Source organism: Plecotus auritus (genome assembly GCF_963455305.1).
Source record: "Plecotus auritus genome assembly, chromosome: 9".
In the NCBI taxonomy this organism is placed as follows: Eukaryota; Metazoa; Chordata; class Mammalia; order Chiroptera; family Vespertilionidae; genus Plecotus; species Plecotus auritus.
Genome location: NC_137783.1, coordinates 45,661,246 through 45,666,449, shown reverse-complemented (window position 1 = coordinate 45,666,449; position 5,204 = coordinate 45,661,246). Strand labels below are relative to the sequence as shown.

Genomic DNA, 5,204 nt, shown 5'->3' with positions numbered 1-5,204 from the left:
GGAGAGGAGTGAGTGTGTGTGTGTATGTGGGCGGGGGGAGTGGGAAGGAGTGTGTGCCTGTACACTCTGGGAACAGGGAGGGGTGAGTTGGAGCTGGGTGGGTACCCCAGGCACTGACTGCAGCTTCAACTGGGCATTCGTCTGCCAGCAGCTACCCTGACTCTGCTGAGCTAGGCCTGGGCTGGAGAGCCAGGACAAGGGCCAGTGGGCAGGGAGATGCCGCCTGATCACTTGGTGGGGGTGGGAGTTGGGGTGGGAGAAAGTGAGCTGCAGGCCTGTGGCTGGAACCAGAGAGCCCCCTGGATGCACGGCATTGCTCCCAAAGCTCCCCTGGTCAGGCCCACGGGCATGGACCAGTGTGAGCGCCTGCTGTGCCGGGAGCCTTGAGGAAAGGGTGAATGAACATGGGCCTTGAGACCACACTGACACCTCCAATGGCCAGAACACCAAAGCCCAGGCTCCTGCTGTGGTCCTGGGGGTCCTTCTTCTGGTCCATCTGCTGCCATGAACACTCAGTGCCCGCTGCCACAGAAAGAGGGTGCTGTTTTCACACCTCGTGGGGGCCCATGGGAATGAGCAGGGTGACACCTGCTTGAGGCAGGGTGGAGCTGCCCCTAACTCCCCAAACTCTGAGGCCATCTAGAACAGCTAGGAGCCAGTGAGCTGCTGTGGCTGGGCCTGGGGCCAGCGCATTTGGGCCAGACTGGCCCTCTGAGTGTTCCCTTGGCCTTGGCCCTGGTTTCCTCCCTCCTGCTCTGAGCGCAGATGCTTTGCAATACCCCTGATGGCCAGATTCGTAACCCCTCTGGATGCTACATGGCAGAAGTGAGAAGGTGGTGGGTCATTCAGCTCCTATCTCAAGAATGGCGGGGTGCTGGGATCCCACCGCAGAGACCTGAAATTCACCAGCTACAGACACCAAGTGACCTACAGTAGGACAAGCCGATAGATCAGACTCCCAGTCCCCCCACTCAGAAAGAGTGTGCCTGTCCTACTGGGAGGTTGGCTTTGCCCAGCCCTCAGCTTCTGACCTGGAGGCAGAGATAACTTCTAAGAACTTGGCTGCCAGACCCCAGGCCTGGCTGCTGCAGTGTGGAGGGAGGGAGGAGGCCCCAGAGCAGAAAGCCACCACACTTCCTCTCTAGCTTCCTCCTACATGGCCTCGAGCCCTTCTCTGGACCTTTACAAGTAAGCATCTCAGCTTCGTGGTTTCCTGTTTTCAGTGAAATTTACTCTGAGCTCCAGGCTCCATCTTCATCCATGACCACACGCTCCACCCCTAGGGGCCCTACCGCTTACTCCCTGTAGTTGACAGGGAGGGGCGGGTGCTAGAATAGAAAAAAGACCATGTGTAACCCTGTGCTCTGCAGATGGTGGTGCCTCTACAGATGCCAACCCTGGTGGCTGGTCCCTATGGGCCTTCCTCAGCACCTGTGAGCTGGGGTGCATGGAACAGAGCAGGGGAATGGGAACGAGGTGCATACCTCCAAGGGAGCTGGGAGGAGCCTGGGGCCCCCAGAAAGTCGCCTGCAGGGAAGGACTGAGGCTGGAGGCTCAGGGGTCATGACAGTGTCTGGGGCTCTGGGAGAGAAACAAGTGCTTTTAGGCAGTAAGTCATTGTTAGAGATACACAGTCAAACCTCGGTTCTCGAACGTCTCCCTTCTCAAACAATTCAGTTCTCGATCAAGTTGTTCACAGGAAGAAAATGTCTTGGTTGAGGAACAAAACTTTGGTTTTGACCTGACAACCCTTTCATGCTGATACCTCAGTATCACAAAAAGCATCTCTCAGGCAACAAAGGAGAGAATGCTTTTGTTGCTGGAGAAATCGAAGATAGTACAATTTTAAAACAAAAAGAAGCCATCAAGAGTGCCAATGTTGCTAAGGGTGTGAAAGTGCTCACAAAATAACAATCACACACCATTGAAGAGGTAGAAAAACTATTGTTGATTTGGGTAAACAAAAGCAGTTAGTGAGTGATATATGAAAAATTCACTTAAGGCTAGTGGGGGTGGTTAGATTAAGAAAAGAAGTGTTTATCTGTAGATTATACAGTACATTACACATGGACTGTATATAAGAAAGGTTAAAATGGAATCATTTGGAGGTCTGGAATGGATTAATTCCATTTACATGGTTTCTAATGGGAAAAAATGATTTGGTTTTCAAACAAATTGCTTCTCGGACAGCCTCCTGGAATGAATTAAAAGTTTGAGAACCGAGGTTCCCCTGTATCAGGAATGACAGCACCTGTAACCCCTCTCCTAGCATTTCATGAAGACCTTCTGCTTCCATTCCCTCCAAGGGTACAGAACTGACACTCCTTGAAAATATGCCTCAGAGGCCACTGCAGATGCTGCTGTGGGTCAGATTGGCCCAGCCAGGGGCCCTGGTGACAGGCACGGGGGTGAACGCGCAGAACCATGGGGCCTGCTTCTCAAAAGACCAATGTTGGGGTAGCCCTTGCTCCTGCCTGGCCAGAGCTCCCTCCCTAATGCAGCAGCCTGGGCAGAGGGGCTGGCATTGCCCCCTTTAGGGAGCAGTCTGGGGTAGGGACTCTGAAGGACACAGTGGGGCTGGGGGCTGCAGAGGGCCTGTCACCCTCCATCCCAGTATGGGTGCTGCAGCCCTGCTGTCTGTAGAAGCCTTACTGGGTGTCCGCTCGAGCACCCCAGGGCTGGCTACGATTTGCTCAGGGAACGCCAAGGGAACAGCAATGGGCAGAAAGAGGAACTGGGGGCTGCCAGCCAGGATGCTGGGGACAAAGGCCTCTCGAGAAGCAGACACTGACAGCTTGGCTGAGCGTGTGTCCTAGCCACAGGGAGCACTGCTGTCTGGCCCCTTCACGGTGCCTGCCTTGCATGATCGCCTTTCTTGCCGCATGGGTGCTGTGGGTCAGGGTACGAGTGTGAGTCCAGGAGGGTGGGTGTCCAATAACAGCCTGCCCTTTGACCTCGGCTACAGAGCTTATAACTGAAGCATAGCCAGCCACTGAACCAGGATGTCTGAGTCCTGTCCTCTGGACCGCTCACAATGGGCAGGGACCTCTGATTTGCCACCAGCTCTAGTTCCTAGCAGCTTCGCCTGGGCCTGGTGGAATCTCCTCACCAGCAACCATTCCCCGAGCTTGTGCAGGCCCTGGGGGAAGCGGCTTCATTTTCAGCTCTGACCTGTTGGCCTAGCTTCTACAATATATGTGGGAGGGATCCGGAAGTATCAACGTAGCTTAATGAGAACGTGCTGACACGGTTAGCAATGTCTGCCTGGGGCCCAGGACAGAGAAGCGGCAGTGTGTGCCATATCTTTGCCTTTGTTTTAATACTCTGTGCTTCCAAAAACACGTTCACATGTGTGAGTACTTCTCTGATTTCCCCCTCGCCCACCAGAAAGCCCTGAGGGGCTCTACTGTCCCATTCAATGCATCTGGAAACTGAGGTTCCCAAAGGGTGTGTCTTGTCACAAGTGAAGGAGGAACTGGGGCTAAAGCCTGGCTTCCCTGCTTCCCAGGGTTGTGCTCCTTCCTCTCCATGGACTTGAATGGCATTACAGGGCAGGACTTGGACTTGCTTACAGTCCATGCCAGGGCCCTGGGAGCGGAGCCTGTGCCCACATGCCCGTGGCTCCACTCCTTCCACACCAGTTCCTGCCACTCTCCTTTCTGCCTGGCAACCCTGAAACTGCAGGACGCCTAGTAGGTGTGGTGCCTCCTGTAGCCACTTGCTTGCCACGGGGGCTGAGAAGGGAGGAATTCTCACTAACTGCAGAGCCCGTGTTACTTGGAGGCACTGAGCCAGATGCACAGGCAGCATTTGAGAGGCTGCAGAACATCCCTCGAGGAGCAGAGCTAAGGGAAGGGCCAGAGAAGGCCAGTCTGCTTGGGAAGCAGCAGAGGGAAGGGCCCAGATTGGGGTTTTCTGAGCTTGAGCCAGGGGAAGCGGGATTCCCAAACAGCAGCAGGGTCTACATTTAATACAGATAAGAGCCCTTGGCCCTAAAGATGTGAGGTGAGCTGCCGAGAGCAGTGTCCCCAGCTCACAGACTTTCATGGGATGATTGCTGGTGATTTTTGAACCAGAAATAGGTAGATTTTTCGTCTTCTGCCTGGATAGGTGACTTCTGCAGACCCCCACCTGCCTGAGAAGCTAGGGATGGTTATCCAGGATAGTCTAACCTGCTGGCTGTGGTCTGCATGGCCGAAAGGCCTGGTGAGGCCCTGCCTCTCCCCCTCCCCATCCCCCTCCCCCTCCCCCTCCCCTCCCCCTCTCCCTCCCCCTCCCCGCTGCCAAGGTGCCTGTGCGTGGGGCTCAGCTTCTGACCTCCCTGTTGCCTTCCGTCCTTCCTCCCTGGGCCCGGCCCTTCCTCTTGCAGGGGCCTCCCAGAGGGCCACTCAGACCCTCCCTAAGCCTGGCCTCCCTGGCTGTGGCTGGCAGGGACTGAGGCTGTACAATGACTTCTCCTGGCCGGGCGGCATATCATTGTGTGATAGGCCTGGGCTGGCCCGGATGCCCCTTGCAGTGCAGCTGTTCCAAGCTCGGGGTGATATGGTGCTGAGAACTGGGCGTGGACGGCCCTAGGCTGTTCACAGGAATGTCCGGCTCTCAGGAAATTGGGGGTGGGGTTGAAGGGTTGTAGGGCCTGGGAGCGGCTGGGGTAGGGAAGAAGAGATGTGAGGGCTCAGTAGAGGATTTCTCTTGTTTTGGGAAGGCTTTTGGTAGCTAAATACTAGGTCCCCTGCTTAGAGATCCTCCTCCTTTAAGACATGGATAGAAATGATGCCTTGTCCCTGGCTGCTGGCTGTGAACTCCTAGCTCTCTATCACATCACAGAGCGTCAGCTCACTGTTCCATGTCCATTTCTCCCACTAGCTGTAGCTTCTGGAGGGCAGAACTGTGCCCAACTCATCTCTGACTTCTTAGCCTCTAGCACAGGTCTGGCATGTATTTGGGAATGAATGAATGAATGAATGAATGAATGAATGACTCTTACTTGCCCCTGTCCTACAGGAAGGTGATCCTGTGCCAGCGGGAATTGGCTTGAACCAGGCAGATAATTGTGGTGGGAACAGGAGGTTGGGGTGTGGGTCTGCTGGGCATCTCTGGACAGATATGTGCAGGGTTGCACACACTCTCCTCACCCCCATTAGACCATGGTGACCTTTCCTGGAACCTCAGGATGGGTTAATGCTTCCTGGGTTCTGGCTGGT

The 5,204-nt window shown here is 55.1% G+C and overlaps 1 protein-coding gene across 3 annotated transcripts in view; it reads right to left on the bottom strand.

Annotated features, from left to right (window-relative positions):
- CDH23 (cadherin related 23) overlaps positions 1–5,204 on the bottom strand; it is a 72,751-nt gene that overhangs the window by 61,117 nt on the left and 6,430 nt on the right. The window lies entirely within an intron of this gene.